We start from the raw sequence: 17,726 nt of genomic DNA on the forward strand, positions 1-17,726 counted from the left end.
TCACAGCAATTCGTACGTATTTTATGAGGTGGCTAATTCGTACGACCTCACTCGTACTAATTTGTACGTTTTTTGCTAAATCGTACATATTTTATGAGTTGCCAAATTCGTATGAATTCGTACGAATGACCTACCCCTAAGCCCGCAGCTAAACCTACCCATCACTGGGGTTTAGACAAATCATATGTATTTGTCAGAGTGACGTCGTACAAATTAGCCACCTTGTAAAATACATACAAACTGGTCATGAGATGGCGTTGGTTCTGCTGTTCGGCTATTTCCGTTATTGCATCACGCAACCCTCGCGTTCTGCTCTGCGCTTTTTTTTTTAAACCATTCCTGAGTGCTGCGTCTCACGTTTTTAGACTCAAAGACGTTCTGTGTGAACGAGCTCTTACTACTTCCTGAAGTGTGCATCTGATGGACGCTACTATCCCATGAGGCCGCGGGAGAGGAGTTGTGAATGGCAGTGGAGCGACACAACTGACGCTCTAGGTCACGACAATGTCAACATGATGGATTAAGGGTAAGTTTACAAGACAACGGTGTACTAAAAACGGAAACGTTTTTTTCTTTGTACAGATGACAACATTAAAACTATCCCCGTTCACACAGAAATGTATTACGCATGCCAGACAAGTAGTTGGCAATGTCACTTTGTAAAGAAAGACTACGTGCCTGCGCATACGCATTCTTTTACAGAGCACTCGCATCAAACGCGCATGCCTATTCACCTTATTTTTACAGTTTACTGCACTTTGATATTCTTCTTGTTATTTCCCTATAGCGGCTAATAAATCGGAACTCGCACATTCACAGAAAACACCTTACTTCCGCCTTGAAAAATAAGGTGGATATATTAACGCGTGTGCATGCAGTCACCGTTTTCACAGATACGCATTTTTGCAGTTTCCACGGAGATGACAACGGTAGCGTTTTCAAAAACTTGCACTTTGAAACCCTTTTTTGAAAAGTTTGCATTTTCAGGCCACCAAAACGCTGTTGTTGTGTAAATGAATGGCCAAAACGCACAAAGTTTGTAGTTGAAAACGGTGTTGTGTAAACAGCCCCGTAGTGTGTCTGGATTATATAGAGGGTATGCACTGACGTCACTTTCCCGCCAGAACACGCTTCCTCAGCTGGACTGAGTGGCACAAGAGCCTGCTGCATGACTGGATTTAATAGGGGAAACTGCGAAAACGCGAGTAAAACAAACAATTACACTAAAGGTTGGACTCGATAATGTTCCTTACAACTTGTCAAAGAAACCTAATCTACGGATATTGACATGCAGCCAGGAATAGTGTTTCCTGACATTTAGTTGTGCCTGATTTCGACGCCGGAGAAATGCATAAAGCAAATCTGCCTGTGAACGCTTTATATAAATACAATATAGGTAGGTCTAAATCCGGAGTGATTACTTATATCAATGTTATATATATTGTCATATCGTCCAGCCATAAAACTTGTATAGTTTTTGTCAGTGTTTATTTAAAAACACCCAATTATGCAGAATATAAGATGGTAAATATTTAATTGATGAGTTGTCAATACAATATATAACAATACAATATATAGGGTATGATTTTACCCCAAAATCTAACATTTTGACACAAAAAGATAACTGCAGATACACGTTTCTCTGCGGTTGTTTCTGTGAATTACAGCAATCTATTTGCTTCTTTTTTCTGTAGCTTTCAACAGTCAGTAAAAATATACCTCAGATTTTCTTGTCATATCTATTTGTACAGTCAATCACAAAGCTCTTTCCCGTTCTGGATGTGTTTTGTGTTTTTCGCGCCATTCACACTGAAAACAAATGTTGCCACTCAATCTTTTTGCCAGTCAGTGGCCGTAACCGCAGTCACAACAGCCGACGGTGACGTCACGTGCATACCCTCTATTCACACATTAATACTATATAGAAAATTTTTTAATGGTCCTACCTACTCAGAGAGTTTGCAAATTCGGATGGTTGCATTTTGGTAACTACTAGGTTATGTGTTTATTTTGTGTATACAGTTTCCCACAACAATGTCCCACAATTTGCTTACTCTGCACAGAACCTCAGTAGGCCTACATACGTAAAAACAGTATGGATAAAGAGTAATTATTTTTTACAGTGTAATACTAGCATTTTTACCATCTTTTCAATTTTCCATGCAAATTAAAAGTTACACATGTTTTCAAGTGTTTGAAAGGATCTTGTTTTTCAGCGCGGTCAGAAGTGAACTACTTTTCTTCAGTTTATCCTTTTAGCACCATCATCTACATAATGTGACCGTCCTTGCAGCGTCTCCTCGTTGAATGGAGTTCCAACGATGGCGACCCGCGACACGTAATGAAAGTGATGAGAGATGTAATGAGATAGATGAGGACGATTTGCTCCCTCTGTAGTAGGCTGCCCGTCACATCTGGCCTAAATGATTAAATAATACCTCTCAGTATTCCACAGGGCCTGGTGCATGTTCCCGCAAAATGACTGAAAAAAGCCGAAGCTCCAGGCGGTCTGAGTGTGTTGTAAGATTACAGAGAGTCAAAGATGAAATGATGTGAATTTCAAGGGGAAGTATATGTTTAATATCCTCTTTGAAATCATTTTTAACATCCCGCTTGACTTGTTAGCGTAGCTACAAGAGCTTGCCTTTAGTTAGTCTCCAAATGACATTAAAGAAAAGTGTTGAGTGATATTGGCATTCTAACAGTGAAAAAGCATCTATCTCACAGACAAGGAAGCTTAGTCATGTCTAGCCTATCACAACTGCGTAAACAGGGTTGTTCTTTGTGATTCGAGCAACTGCATTCAATATGATGACGGTAATGTTATATAATAGTGCTTTCCAGAGCCATCCTAACAACAGGTGTACAATCTCATAGAGAATATGCTATAAGTGTTTCCAGAGGATATACTGTGACTAGATGTTTCATAATCTAAAAAACGCTTGTTTTTGATAGGCTAGACTTCTTTGAGTTTTAAATAATTTAATAGCTGTATTGTTTTCAGGCCAAAAAGGGCTCTCGGCATCCTTGCTATGCACAAGTCATATCTGCTTTTCAATTCTCCACTTCTGTTCTGCATTTCTCAGCGGGGCCGAGAAAACAAAAGAAAGAGAGAATTTTAAGGAGGGACGGATTTAAATGTACCCGAGGAGACCAGCCAAAGACATTTGGCAGGCGGGGTCCGTCACATGGGGCATGGGAGACAACGCATCTCAGGACAATAGTCTATGATTAGCACTGTGCTTATCTGCGCAACGCCGCCTGCCATTAGTGTGCTGCAGGGGCGCCGTCTCCATAGCAACCAATCTGCCTGAAGTCCAAACCCCAGTTGTGCTTGTCAAAGATCCACTCAAAAACCTCTATTCACCGTTTTCTGCCTTGAAAGCCCATTTAAGGCTATTATGTCCATTGTAGGGGTGAGGGTGGGGGAATCACATAGATCTTGACGTGGCTGTAAAACCTCACATTGACTCGATCCATTCGTAGAAGATTAATTAACCGATGTGACCCGCGCACAAACGTTTGAACGTGAACCTCACTCGTAGCCTGACACCTGCCACTTGGTATTTCCAGACCCACCAATGAACGAATGGTAGAATAGTGAGAGCATTTCACCACTGACGCATGTTATGGTGTTTTCGACAAAATAAAAATGGCAAAAGTTTATTAGTGGTGCTAATACAAGCACTTTAACTATTGCTCATACATAGTGTTAGAGAATTGAACAAATCCCTAACCCTAAGTATTAAACTTCGGCACGTAACTCAACCCACAACATCTGTGCTATACAGACATGAATGATATCTCAAATCATGTGTCTTCTTGAGGACAGAGTTGATTTTCTAACTGACCAGATGTACAATTTTAATCTGGCAGATGATAAAATGTAGGGTATTACTCAAATTTCATGATTCATTTCGATTTCGATTCACAAGCTTGCGTTTTGATTTGATATTGATTATTTTGGATAGGCCTATATATCAGGTACAGTACATGGCAAACTTTCTTAAGGAAAAAATCTCAACTAATGCTGTAAACTATACAGGGAGTCAGTTTGTGCTAGATTACTATAGCTAACATTAAAGGTTTATATTAACTTATAACATACTGAGCTACTAAAACAATCTTTGTCACAGAATTCACTTGTCTGTTCACAGTTTGAACGTTATTGCTTCCATTTGTTTAATTTCAAGATCTGAGGTGAATTATCCATTGCTGCTTTTACTACGGCTAAAAAGCTGGGAGCACTAAATGATATTCAAAGTCACGTTACACGCTTTTAACATTAAATAAAGCACATAAACATTACCTGATATTAACATTGCCATGTTTTGTGTTGTTGTTTCAGCCGCGACTAAAATAGAATCGTCACGTGTCACCGTCGCGGCTGGTTAGAACAACCGGTAACTTAAACACCTCTGATTGGTCATTATTTTCAACACAAATCGCTGTGATTGGCTACAATACTCAACACTGCAAAATCGCGTTGTAAATAGACACATTGGCAGCTCCGCTGATCTCACGACACGAATTTATTCAAAACATAATGAAAAAAATTATAATGAATTGTTTAATATGGTGTACATATTTAGCAAAATGCTCCTCTCTAGAGGTAACGTTTTACCTAACGAGTTTGTGGTCATTGAATGGCATTTCTGAGGTGACGTTACGTGACATTGCTCTCAAGCTGTAGGCTATTATTCACGCTTTTCCGCGGTTGAAACACGACTGAGCGATTAGGATTAAGTTAAATGATAGTACAACTTCGGTAAGTTGTACTATCATTTAACTTACCTTCTGATGTTCATTTATGTTTATTTCGTGCTGTAACGTAATAAAGAGGAATAGATGATCAGTTAATGCGCGCTTCGCCCTGCTGCTTCGCTTGATCTGATCTGAGGCGGGAACAACGATCTGCCACGCCATATTTAACTAAAGCCACTGGAAAGCAAGCTTGCAACCTTCAGCCAAACAAGCGTAACGGCTAATGCTAACGCTCCGGCGGTACGCAGGGAAGAAGTTTTGTACGGCGGGTATTGTGAGAAATCGAGTCCCCCCCAGGAATCGGGTCTCCTTTAGGACCCAGACAGGAATGCGTGATCAAAAGTTGTTATCATGATGTCTTGACTAATTATAACCTATTTCACTATTCTATGATGTTTATTACATTAAGTGCACAAACAACATGCTTGCAATTTAAATTGATGCCTATGTATTACATAATAAAACAAACTGGAAACAGATATTGGAAGCAAAAAACATAATATAATATAAGCTAAGATAGCAGGCTAATTGGGTAGATGTGTGCTATACTAGTACATAAACTAACTAAAAACAGTAAGAATGATAAATGCTCGATTTCACAACCTATAGCTTCAGTTATATACTAGTATATGAACCATGTAATTTAAAAGTCATTTATGGTCATTATAACACATTTCAAACTATATAATTCACAACGTGATTTTGCAAGAATTATAATCGGGCACTAAAAATACTACCCATTAAAAGTCAGTGGAACCAATGAGATCGCTCAGGGTCCTAAAGGAGACACGATTCCTGGGGGGACTCGATTTCTCACCACATGGGCACTGATGTCACTGCCATTACACAATAGGCTGAGAGGTGCCGCACATGATTAAGTTAGCCGTTACGCTTTCTCCAATGGTAAGAGATACAGATCCTCTCATCTCCCTATAATATACAATCTCTGATTTAACCACATAGCAACACACTAAAACCACCCCGAACACCACAGTAACTGCATAGCAACATGCCAAAAAAGACTCAGAATGCCATAGCAACTTCATAACAGCACACTAACCACTCAGTACACCCTAGCAAGTGCATAACAACATGCTAAGAACATGCCAAGACTAAGAACATCCTAACTACATAGCAACACAATAAAGGCCAATTTACACTGCAATAGCAAGTAGCGACACATTAAAAACAACTCAGAACACCCTAGTAACTTCAAAGCAACATGCAAAAATAAAATAAAAATAAAAAATAAACACCAACAACAAAAACAGCATAGCAACGCACTCGAAACCACCCAGAACACCCTGGCATTGAGTTTCACACTTACAGTGCTCAGTGTAAATGAGTACACCCCCTTTGAAAAGTAACATTTTAAACAATATCTCAATGAACACAAAAACAATTTCCAAAATGTTGACAAGACTAAGTTTAATATAAAATCCGTTTAACTTACAGCATGAAAGTAAGGTTAATAATATAACTTAGATTACACATTTTTCAGTTTTACTCAAATTAGGGTGATGCAAAAATGAGTACACCCCACAACAAAAACTACTAGTACTCAGCCCCACATAAGGACACTGCCACCACCATGTTTCACTGTAGGCAGCATGCATTTTTCTTTGTATTCCTCACCTTTGCAATGCCATACAGTTTTGAAGCCATCAGTTCCAAAAACATTTATCTTGGTCTCATCACTCCAGAATATAGAGTCCCAGTAGTCTTCATCTTTGTCAGCATGGGCCCTGGCAAACTCTAGGCAGGCTTTTTTGTGCCTGGGCTTTAGGAGAGGCTTCTTTCGTGGACGGCACCCATGCATGCCATTCCTCTGCAGTGTACGCCGTATTATGTCAGTTTGGCTTTCTACTTCTTTAGATAACTGCAGTGAACTTGCATGCCGATTTTCCTCAACCATTCTCATCAGAAGACGCTCCTGTCGAGGTTAACTTCCATGGACGACCTGGACGTCTCTGTGAGATGGTTGCAGTTCCATCTTTTTAAAATTTTTGTACCACTTTTGCTACAGTATTCTGACTGATAAGTAAAGCTTTGCTGATCTTCTTGTAGCCTTCACCTTTCTCAGGTCTTGTGACATTTCTCTTCCATGTGGTGCCATTGCTGACAGCATGAAATGGGAAGGGGTTTTAACACCCTTTTATAATCAACTGTCTGCTGGACACCTGTGTAATGAATAATTAGACTCACCTGTGGTTGAATTCTTGTTAAATTAGACATTTGTAGTCTAAAATTTAGCTTTGCTCCAGAGACTTTCAGTGGGGTGTACTCATTTTTGCATCACCCTAATTTGAGTAACATTTTGTTCTCTAAGTTATATTATTAACCTTACTTTCATGTTATAAGTTAAACAGATGTTATATTAAACTTAGTCTTGTCAACATTTTGGAAATTGTTTTTGTGTTTTTTGAGATATTGTTTAAAATGTTACTTTTCAAAGGGGGTGTACTCATTTACGCTCGGCACTGTACGTCTTCTTCATAAAATGTGAAAATGTAGTTTTAGCTAATGCAGTTTTGAAAGTGCATTATCATCACACACTGTTCATGTCTATTCTTGCTGTGCATTCATTGTTTTGTCTCTTTGTATTCTCACGCAGGTCTCGACAGCACGGCTGTGGCGCTGGCTGCTGCTTGACATGAACCCTGGGTGAATCACCACAAATTAAAGCACATTCTAGTCACATGCTCCAAAAATGAGGATTATCAAATGCAGACTCACAGCCTGTCTTCTGCTCTAAGGGCACCTGTGTCTTTTTGTTAGCAACTTTGCTCAGGGAGAGCCTATTCAGACACATCTGGTCTGCTGAGGAGTTCTGATAAAGACCAGCGTGATTTCAAAGGGAGATAAAACCCCTGAGAATTGCAGTGCGCTCAAAGACCGTCAGTCCTCTTTACCCCCAGGGTGACTTCAGCCCGGGCACCTGCTGTCACGCCATTATAAGAGGAGATTCTTTATAATTGCCCATTCCAGAAATGGTAGATAAGGTGTGTGTTATAAATTGACTGGACAACTTGAAATTTGACTGGAAAACCTGCTAGTAAAGGAGTTTCTTCACATTTATATCACATCAGATAATGTGAATCTAGACTATATTGTTGAAGTTTAACTGGAAATTTAAAACAATGCTAAATCCGATGATAATATTCTCCATTCAAATGAGCTTTTTTTAACTCGTGACCAAAATTGAACTCTTTCCACGCCACTGACAGAATTTTCAGTCATTTATGACACAACGCTTCCCTGCAATCAGTGTTGCCAAATTTAGGGACTTTGTCACTAGATTACTGACTTTTCAGACCCCTGTAGCGACTTTTTTTCAAAAAAGCAGCTAGCGCCAAATCTAGCGGCATTTTGGATTGCTGGTTAACAGGTAGTCAGCCACTATATCATACTTGTTCCGTTGTCTGATAGAAAATATATAAATGAAACAGCACATTTGGCTATAAATATATTAAAATTACAATATGTGAGCATGGATGAGGAGAGAAAACAGATCAACTGCAGACAATTGGCGTATTACGTCATTTAGCGACTTTTTGAGCAGTCTTTAGCTATCCATTGAAAATAGATGGCAACATCGCCCAACTTTGACAAGATTTTCCAGTGTCATGAGTAATCGACTAAAACATGACTAACGCAAAATTACAAAATAAAAGACATGAAAGCATAAACTTGAACCAAAGCCCAAACCAACGTGACACTGACGCTGGTAGGTCACGTGACAGTAACAACAAGCGGATGTAAGCTGCGATCATGCAATGTCATAATTACAATTACGATTCTGAACTGTAAAAAGCCTACATGCTTGTAGAGCTTGTAATTATATGTGTATATTGCACGGGTAATTACGTGTATATAAAAAACTTGTAAACTTTCTGAGAGCTACGACTTGTACCACATGACCGCTGTACCACCTGACCACTGCAGATTTAAGGTATATTAGACATGAAGCAGCACTGTGCAGATCAATGTGTTTATGACATCAAAGTACAGTGAGAGCGATTCGAAAGCATACGAAGCTGTATTTACGTAATTACGACGTGCACAAAAACAAATAAAAATTATTCAACAATTTCTTCTCTACTCTGTCAGTACGCAGTTGACGCAGTGCAGAGCTTCCGTGTTTACGTCAGAATGCCGGCTCAGTATTGGCCGACGCTGTTCACGTGAGAACCACAACGCATGCGTGTGATGCTGACGCAGGGTTAGTAATTAATGACAGAAATTTCATTTTTGGGTGAACTAACCCTTTGATGCCTGATCAAAAGTTGTTATCGCAATATCTTGTTGTATGGCTAATCAGAGCTGCGGTAGCTTGTTGTAGCAAGCTAAATTCCCTTTGTACAGGCATTGAAATGCATTTAAAGCATTTAAATATGTAAAATAAAATATATGTATAAATATGTTTTCACTGTTATACGGCGGGGCGCTGTTACACATCTTCTGAAATAGTACAGCATCTTCGAAAAAAGGAAGCAGAAACAAATGATAGAAAACTGCTGACGCACATGTAAGGTAACGTGATCATCAAACATTTAAAAGCACATAAATCAAAACTGCAGAATGAAATTGTGTGTTGACGATTGTGATCTATTCCATCTGTTTTGATCATCATTCTGAATCCGATCCAGATGAGTCTTTAACAAAAATGCGATTTTCTCTTCTTTTTGTTCAAAATGTTGATTTTTAAAAACTGAAACGTACCCACATTCAACATACCCACATAAAAAAAAATGCATGTAAAGTGTTTGTTGGTTTTAACAGAGGCTCTTTCTGTTCTTTCATTTGATATGGCAGTGTATGTTCAGATATTCATTCAACAAAATATTCTGGGCCATGAAAGTTTTTTTGAAAATTATCAAAAATACAGTCACTGGCTTGCAACTTAAAAAAAAAAAAAAAAAAAAAGCTGGTAGGGAAAGATTGAGAAAGATTGCTCAAATAAATCTTTAGCTTATAGAACATGTAAACATGTCAGTGGTCACATGAGACCCTCAAGATTATTATAAGAATCTGTAACAGATTGATTAATGTTAAAGCATTTTACTTTAAATGTAAAAAAAAAAAAAAAGAAAAAAAAAAAAAATGAAAATGCATTTATTATGAGTTTATGTAACTATCCCCACAATTGCTTTAATATATTAAATGTACTTAAAAAATGATAACTTGTGTTAAAATTAGTTTTTTTTTTAACCCCAAAATGGAGAAAGCACATGCATTTCTCTATCTTTTTAAAATAAAATAAAATACATGTGCTCACTGAGCTGAGAAAAATGTCAGCTTTATAATTTCAGTTTCGCTGTCAGATAGGGTCAACAGAAAGACATTTTCTTTGTGGCTAATTTGAATGCTACATTTTTATTGAGAGCATACTTGAGCACTTGCTGACCTTTTCTTTGAAGAGGTTAAAAGAATTCTACATGAATGATCACATTAGAAGGGAATTAAGAAGAGAAAAGGGAAGGTTCACACAAAGATGAAACTTCTGTAATCATTTACTCAACCTCATGTTGTTCCAAAACTGTATGACTTTCTTTAGTCTGTGGAAGATGTCTTTACAGTTTTAGTTACCAACATTCTTCAAATTATCATTTTTGGGTTAACTGTCCCTTTAAGGTAACATGTATGAAGTGTGGCTTTAAAACAGCTAGTTAAATAGTTTACAGTTGTGACCTCATCAGCTGGCACCGCGGGGCAGCGTTGGTTGCTAGTGTCATATTTGTGTCGGTGTGACACCACGGGGCGAGCGTGCCAGGGTTGGATCCCCTCCCACTCCACTAGCAAGCAACCCTCCATCATCTCCTGCCATCTGGCCTTCGATTAGATCACCGCAGTTATTCTTTTTTATTACAGTCTTTCCTTTCCCACTGAGCCTGAATGCAACTACCATCTTTTTTATATCCTCTTTCAGATGATATTGTCCAGCACCACGGGACTGTTAATCTACTGGCTGCCGAAAAATGGGCTTGTGTATAAAACCTGTGAAATAAATAGTGTGACATCTGACAGGATGCAAGCGACTTTGAATGCTTTCGGGTTTCTGAAGAGCAAAGACTTTTGAAGAATTGAGATTTACACAGGCTGCCCACTATATGAATAAAATGAACAACATTCATACAAATGTTCGAGGGTAAACACATAAACTGCACATCTGAAGAGACGTGGCAGGGGCAAAAGGGATCTCTGATTAATTATGCAGCTTGTATCAAGCATGTAGCAGAAATGAAAAAATATGAGAGGAGTGAACACAGACTGTCAGACTCAATACATCTCTGCTCTAGTGCCTGTTTTTACATTTATTCATAGAGGAAAGACATAAGGGTCATTCTACACTAATACATGTGCCATCCCTTTACAACATCTCCTTACTGTATCAACAAATGTGCACATCATTTTGATACTATATATATTTTATATTCTATACTATATTTTTAGATTTTAGTTAGAATAATATATTATTAGAAGGACTAAAATTCAACCCTGTTACAATCATATTTTTGCCTTTTAATGTAATGAAATATTCCATAAATTAAAAATGTATCATAATGTCATTATCCCTTGTAGTCCACGTTTTGCAATAGATGCATTAAAGGTGCAATATGTAAGAATTTTGCAGTAAAATATCTAAAAGCCACTAGGCCAGTGTTATATATTTTGTTCACTTGAGTACTTACAATATCCCAAACGTTTGCAACTATTTGTAAATCATGAGAAAATTGCACTTTTAACCAAGGCTCCGGGACGTGTGAGGAGTCGCCTGTCAATTACATCATACCCGCGTTACCCTCAGTTTCCGGTTTTATTTTGTAGAAACCATGGAAACACCAAAAACGCTTTAATATTTACATATTTTAATAGGCCAGGGAACAACTGTTTTGATATATTTATAGACAGAAAACTAATTATTGTTATATAGCTCAACACGTTTATTGTTTAAATCTAATTTTTTTGTGAGTAGCTACGCCTCAAGCTATGCGTCGTCAAGCTACGCCTTTGTTTTGAATAGGCCTCTAGCGACCTCTAGCGGACAGAAAATATTACATATTGGACCTTTAATTAAAAAAAAACAGTAAAAACAATAATGTTGTATATATACATACATACATACACACACACACACACACACACACACACACACATATATATATATATATATATATATTCAATATATTCTTCAGAAATAGAATTTTTCTATTTGAAATAGAATTTTTCTAACAATGTGCTGTCACTTTTGGTCAGTTTCCTGCATCCTTGCTGAGAAAAAGAGAAAAAAAAAAAAAATTAATGTAATAAATGCCTAAATTAATTTTCATTGGCATGCTTTTTGTCCTAATTCTATTTTTAGATTATAGTTAGAATGATTTATTTAAAAAAAAAACAAAACAATAAAAGTCAACCCTGTTACTATCATATTTTCACCTTTTAAATAATGAAATATTCCATAAATTAAAAAAAACATAACCCTGTTACCATCATATTTTCGCCTTTTAATATAATGAAATATTCCAAAAATTAAAAATTAATCATAATGTCATTATCCGTTCTAGTCCATGTTTTGCAATAGATGGATCAATTTGATAGAAAAACACAGTAAAAAGAATAATGTTGTGAATATATATATATAGCATGCTTTTTGTACTAATTCTGTTTTTAGATTATAATTTGAATGATTTATTTAAAAAAAAAAACTAAAATCAACCCTATTACTATCATATTTTCACCTTTTAAATAATGAAATATTCGATAAATATATATATATATATATATAAAAAAAAAAAAACGTAATGACATCATCCTTTCAAGATCATTTACAAATTAAAGTCTCATCTTTTTTATGAATCTATTTATATTTTATTTTTTAAAAACAGTTGATAATGTTTGTCTGTAGGCCGTGACCTTAAAATTTCATCCCTGTTACCATTTTTTTTATAATAGTAATCAACTGTTCATTGAAATTTGGGCATTTGTAGAAATATCAGCACTAAATTCAACTCTGTTGTTGTCAATCCTGTAACCTTTTTTAAGGCACAATTGTGCCATATGTATATTAAAATTTACTCCTTTATCTTAAGGTGGCACAATGCAATTTATTATTATCAACACATTGTGCATTATTGAATGTTTACAATCTAATAAAATACAGCTAATTAAGACTGTCATCCTGACATTTTCCATTCGTGATTTCCTCACCCAAACAAATCAAATGTATTGCAAACAGTGAGGTGAATATTGAGGATGAGTGAGAGAGCCGTACAGGGATTATGTAAATGTCAGAGACACTCTGCATTTATTATCCGGTCACAATACTAGGCTAGGTGACGTATAGGGATACTAAAGAGAAATGTCATCACACATTACGTCTCCATATACCTGAACATTTTAAATCATTTAGCCTGGTATTGCTTACAGAGCTCATGCAAAGTGCAGGAGTGGGTGAATTTGTTTTAGTGTTTAGCAGAGCAATTTTTTGACCATGCGGTCAAGACAAGCATAAGAAGCTTACAGATCGGTTCACTCACCAAAATGTGTTTTCAGTGGACTGAAAACACATTGAGAGAGAGAGAGCAGCAAATGTCACATTTATGCATTTTTTAAGAAGCTTTTCTTACATTTTCTATTTTCTGTTTTATTTTTACACATGCAACAGAGAAAAACAGTACCAAAAGACCCAGAAACAGATGCTCCCTTTTGACGGGAGTTCTGAATGCAGAAGCTCTGGTTTTATCTTTCAGGGATGATTGCTAAAATGACGAAACGAGCGCTGGATGACATCAGAGGCTTAGTGAACTAATTTCAGTAGCGCTGCAGAGAGATTTTCCAGGGATCTCCCCAAAACCGTTTACAGCTTTTAAGCTTTTCACCACTTAAGACTCTGAATTGGGATGCTTTCAATTTCTCAAGTGCCAAATGAAGGCAGTGAGCTTCAAGAAATTACAGAAATAGTATCCTTTCACTTTATCACATAACAACTTTCCCAATGAAACTAATTGTGAATTCTACAGAATGAGGGCTAGTTTCATAAATGTTTTAGTGAAAGGTTTTAAATGCCGTGATTTTACTGTTTGAAAATCCATAATTTTATCCAAAGCGACTTACACGATTCAAGGTATCGTTTATCAGTTCTTGCTTTCCCTGGGAATCGAACCCATGACTTTTGCATTGATAGCGCAATGCTTGAGCTATACAGGACGGCTTCTTAATAGCTTTTTTGTAGCCAAGCAAAATTCAGTTCAATTAAATTCAAGTTTTTTTTCTATAGCGTTTTCACAATGCATATTGTTTCACAGCAACTTTACAGAAAATGCTTGTTTCAGTGTTACAATTTATTCTTACATCGGCCAGAGATGAGTGTATATAAACAGATATAATATAATACATGTTATGTGGTTAGTTAACTTCATGTTTTCAGTTAAGCAGACACAATGAACATGTTTGGCAGAAATTACAACTCGTAATAATTACAATATAAGAGTATTATTACAATATTAGGATAATATTTAAAAATTTTGCATGTCTGATCCAACAGATGAGCTGCTGTAGCTCAAATTGCTCAAGAAGTTAATGCTGTTTCTGATAGAAAGGTGTCAGAAAACACAGTGCATCGCAGTTTGTTGCGTATGGGGCTGCATAGCTGCAGACCAGTCAGGGTGCCCATGCTGACCCCTGTCCACCACCGAAAGTGCCAACAGTGGGCACGTGAGCATCAGAACTGGACCATGGAGCAATGGAAGAAGGTGGCCTGGTCTGATGAATCACGTTTTCTTTTACATCACGTGGATGAGTGTGCGTCGCTTACCTGGGGAACACATGGCACCAGGATGCACTATGGGAAGAAGGCAAGCCGGCGGAGGCAGTGTGATTCTTTGGGCAATGTTCTGCTGGGAAACCTTGGGTCCTGCCATCCATGTGGATGTTACTTTGACACGTACCATCTAACTAAGCATTGTTGCAGACCATGTACACCCTTTCATGGAAACGGTATTCCCTGGTGGCTGTGGCCTCTTTCAGCAGGATAATGCGCCCTGCCACAAAGCCAAATGGTTCAGGAATGGTTTGAGGAGCACAATGAGTTTGAGGTGTTGACTTGGCCTCCAAATTCCCCAGATCTCAATCCAACTGAGCATCTGTGGGATGTGCTGAACAAACAAGTCCGATCCATGGAGGCTCCACCTCACAACTTACAGGACTTAAAGGATCTGCTGCTAACATCTTGGTGCCAGATACCACAGCACACCTTCAGGGGTCTAGTGGAGTCCATGCCTCGACGGGTCAGGGCTGTTTTGTTAGCAAAAGGGGGACCTACACAATATTAGGAAGGTGGTCATAATGTCGGTGTATTCACTATAGTTACTATTAAAGGCACAATATGTAATTTTTTTGGATTAAAATATCCCAAAACCACTAAAACAGTGTTATATATTTTGTTGACTTGTGTACTTACTTTATCCCAAATGTTTCCAAGAATGTTTAAATCCAGAGAAATAAGTAATTTTAAACAGGACACAGACCGTGTCCGTGCATTGCCTATCAATGACATCATACCCGCGTTACCCTCGATCTCGTTTTCTTGATTTACCGCGAGCACCATGTTTTACCATGCCTAATATTGATCTAGCTTACTGCAGTATGCAACAATTGTCTCATAGTAGCCGCCAAGCAAATGCAGAGTAGCATTATAACAATTTTCAACGCAGAAATGTATCTATTATGATAAAACTGCGCTGCATTACCCCACATACTCATGACTGGAAGAAGCGACGTGAAGACAATACCTCACATGATTCCGCAAAATCAAAGCGTCATCAAGCTATGCCTTTGTTTTAAATAAGCGATCTCTAGCGGCGAAAAATTACACATTGTTCCTTTAAGAGTTATTCACTTAAAATTCAGTAAAATTATTGATTTGACTGCGCTGACACTATTGGATGAGAACAAATCTTGAACTGAATTGAGCTGGATAATGACATCACTGTCTTCTGTAGAGCTGCTTTATCTGAATCAGCTTTTTCAAGATTGACACAGTTATTGAGCTGAATTGAATTAACACTGAATCGAATCAAAGTGAATAACGACACTATGGTCTTCTGTAGAACTAATTTCATAAACTTTACAGTTATTGAACTGAACTGAATCAACACTGAACTGTCTGAATGACACTGATATTGCCTTTTTTAGAGCTGCTTTACAGCAGAAGTGAACTCTTTTTGCATCACTGATCATTATTTTCCCGTTTATCACTGTAAGGCTGCTTTGAAACGACCTGTATTCTATAAAGCACTATATAAATAAAGGTAACTTACTTGACTAGATTAAATCTCTCCTTTTAAAGAAGAAAAGAAAACAACACCTTGAACATCCTTTGCTGAAAACAGCAGCATCACCTGCTTTTCTTGTGCAGACTGCTCAAGTTCTGCACTTCAAAGCCTTTGACTCCTGAAGTACCTCTGAAAGTGGTACTGAGAAGATCATTTGCATTTCAATAGGATGGTTTAGTATCTTAAAGACCAAAAACTAAGTTTTGTCTCCCTGCAAGGTTTCCTGTAAAAGATCTGCTTTACATCAGAAAACAAGCCCAAAATAGCATCGGCCTGTGCAGTAAATCATAGGCAAGAGCCAGCGAAGTGAGTTTAATATTTTCCACGCTCGGTTCACACGTCAAGGTCTAGCCATCACCGACTGCATCACACCTGCGACCGAAGTAACTCAAACTCCCACCTCACATCTAATCAAACATTCGGTTAGGCAGCAGACAGCCTGCTCGTTGTGATTTCGTTTCTATTTTTCCTGAGATGAAAGAGCGATATTCATAATGACAGTTTCTTCTCCGGCCTGCCTTCGTTGTCTTGCGTGATCTGCTCCTTTTATTATCTTCTGTCTGCAATCCTTTTCTCAGGGCCTGAAAACTCATTATTCACACAAATTGATGTGATTACTAGTTCTCAACAATACACCCCAGTGGAGATTTCTTGGATTTCATTTGTTCTTAAATCATACTGTCATGTTCAAATGGAGCCTGAGGATTTCATTTTGACCCTTAATTGTGTCAAGAAACAAAACGTCAGAAAAAAAGTAATAACATAGTCTGCATACTACATCTGTTTGACTATCTAATCTTTGAAGGATATACTTTGTGGTATAGTTCCAGCTGCTGGCTGGTGAAGCTTGTGTGGACGGTTACGACATTCTCACTGAATATTCAGTGAACTAAAAATACTTTTCATCTCCTCAACCTCTTTTTTTCAAAACTTTCTTTATGGTAACTGCAGTTCTTATAGTTGAATGAGATATAATATTGTTGAGATAAATCATAATTGGAAAATAACCTCATTCATAAAAGAATATTTTATGATAAACGTTTTGTTGGAGAAGAACAGAATAACATCCCTAATTCAATCATGTGCGCTGTAAAAATGACAAAACTGCAGATGTTTTTTTTTTTCACCTGATATAACTATTAAACAACTTTTGTTGTTGTAACTTAATGTCGTCAAGTTGATTCAATCATTTTAAATATTTTTAATTTATTAAATCCATTTTGATTTTAACACAAGAAGATTTTTTTTTTTTTTGAACAATTGACATGACATTTCATGCAATTTCAGCAGTATCCTGCGGATTGACATGTAATAATCCATTGTAGACCTATATATGCATAATTTATGACTTCATATAATTGAGAGGCCACTGCAATGCTGGCACTGGTGAATGCAATTTTTTCTGGATCTGTTAAGCTATTAAAACATGAAAAAAAAAAAAATGCAATTCATACAAACATGAGCACACCTCTACTAAGATTTGTCATGACATTTTCCAATTTTTGAATAGACCCTTTTCACATTTCCGGGTTTCTCGGAAGCGGAAGTCATTGGGTAAAATTCTATGGCATAGAGTACCTCAGGGATGACATGTTTTTGTAGGCCAACCCGGAAGATAGCGCCGCACGG

General features: G+C 37.4%; 1 long non-coding RNA gene across 1 annotated transcript; it reads left to right on the forward strand.

Annotated features, from left to right (window-relative positions):
• The first annotated feature begins 279 nt into the window (after nucleotides 1-279).
• LOC127521041 (uncharacterized) lies at nucleotides 280-11,255 on the forward strand. Its single transcript, XR_007932266.1, has 3 exons — nucleotides 280-526; nucleotides 7,379-7,428; nucleotides 10,694-11,255. It is a non-coding gene; the product is annotated as an uncharacterized LOC127521041 (long non-coding RNA).
• The last annotated feature ends 6,471 nt before the right edge of the window (nucleotides 11,256-17,726 follow it).

Source organism: Ctenopharyngodon idella, chromosome 10 (genome assembly GCF_019924925.1).
Source record: "Ctenopharyngodon idella isolate HZGC_01 chromosome 10, HZGC01, whole genome shotgun sequence".
In the NCBI taxonomy this organism is placed as follows: domain Eukaryota; kingdom Metazoa; phylum Chordata; class Actinopteri; order Cypriniformes; family Xenocyprididae; genus Ctenopharyngodon; species Ctenopharyngodon idella.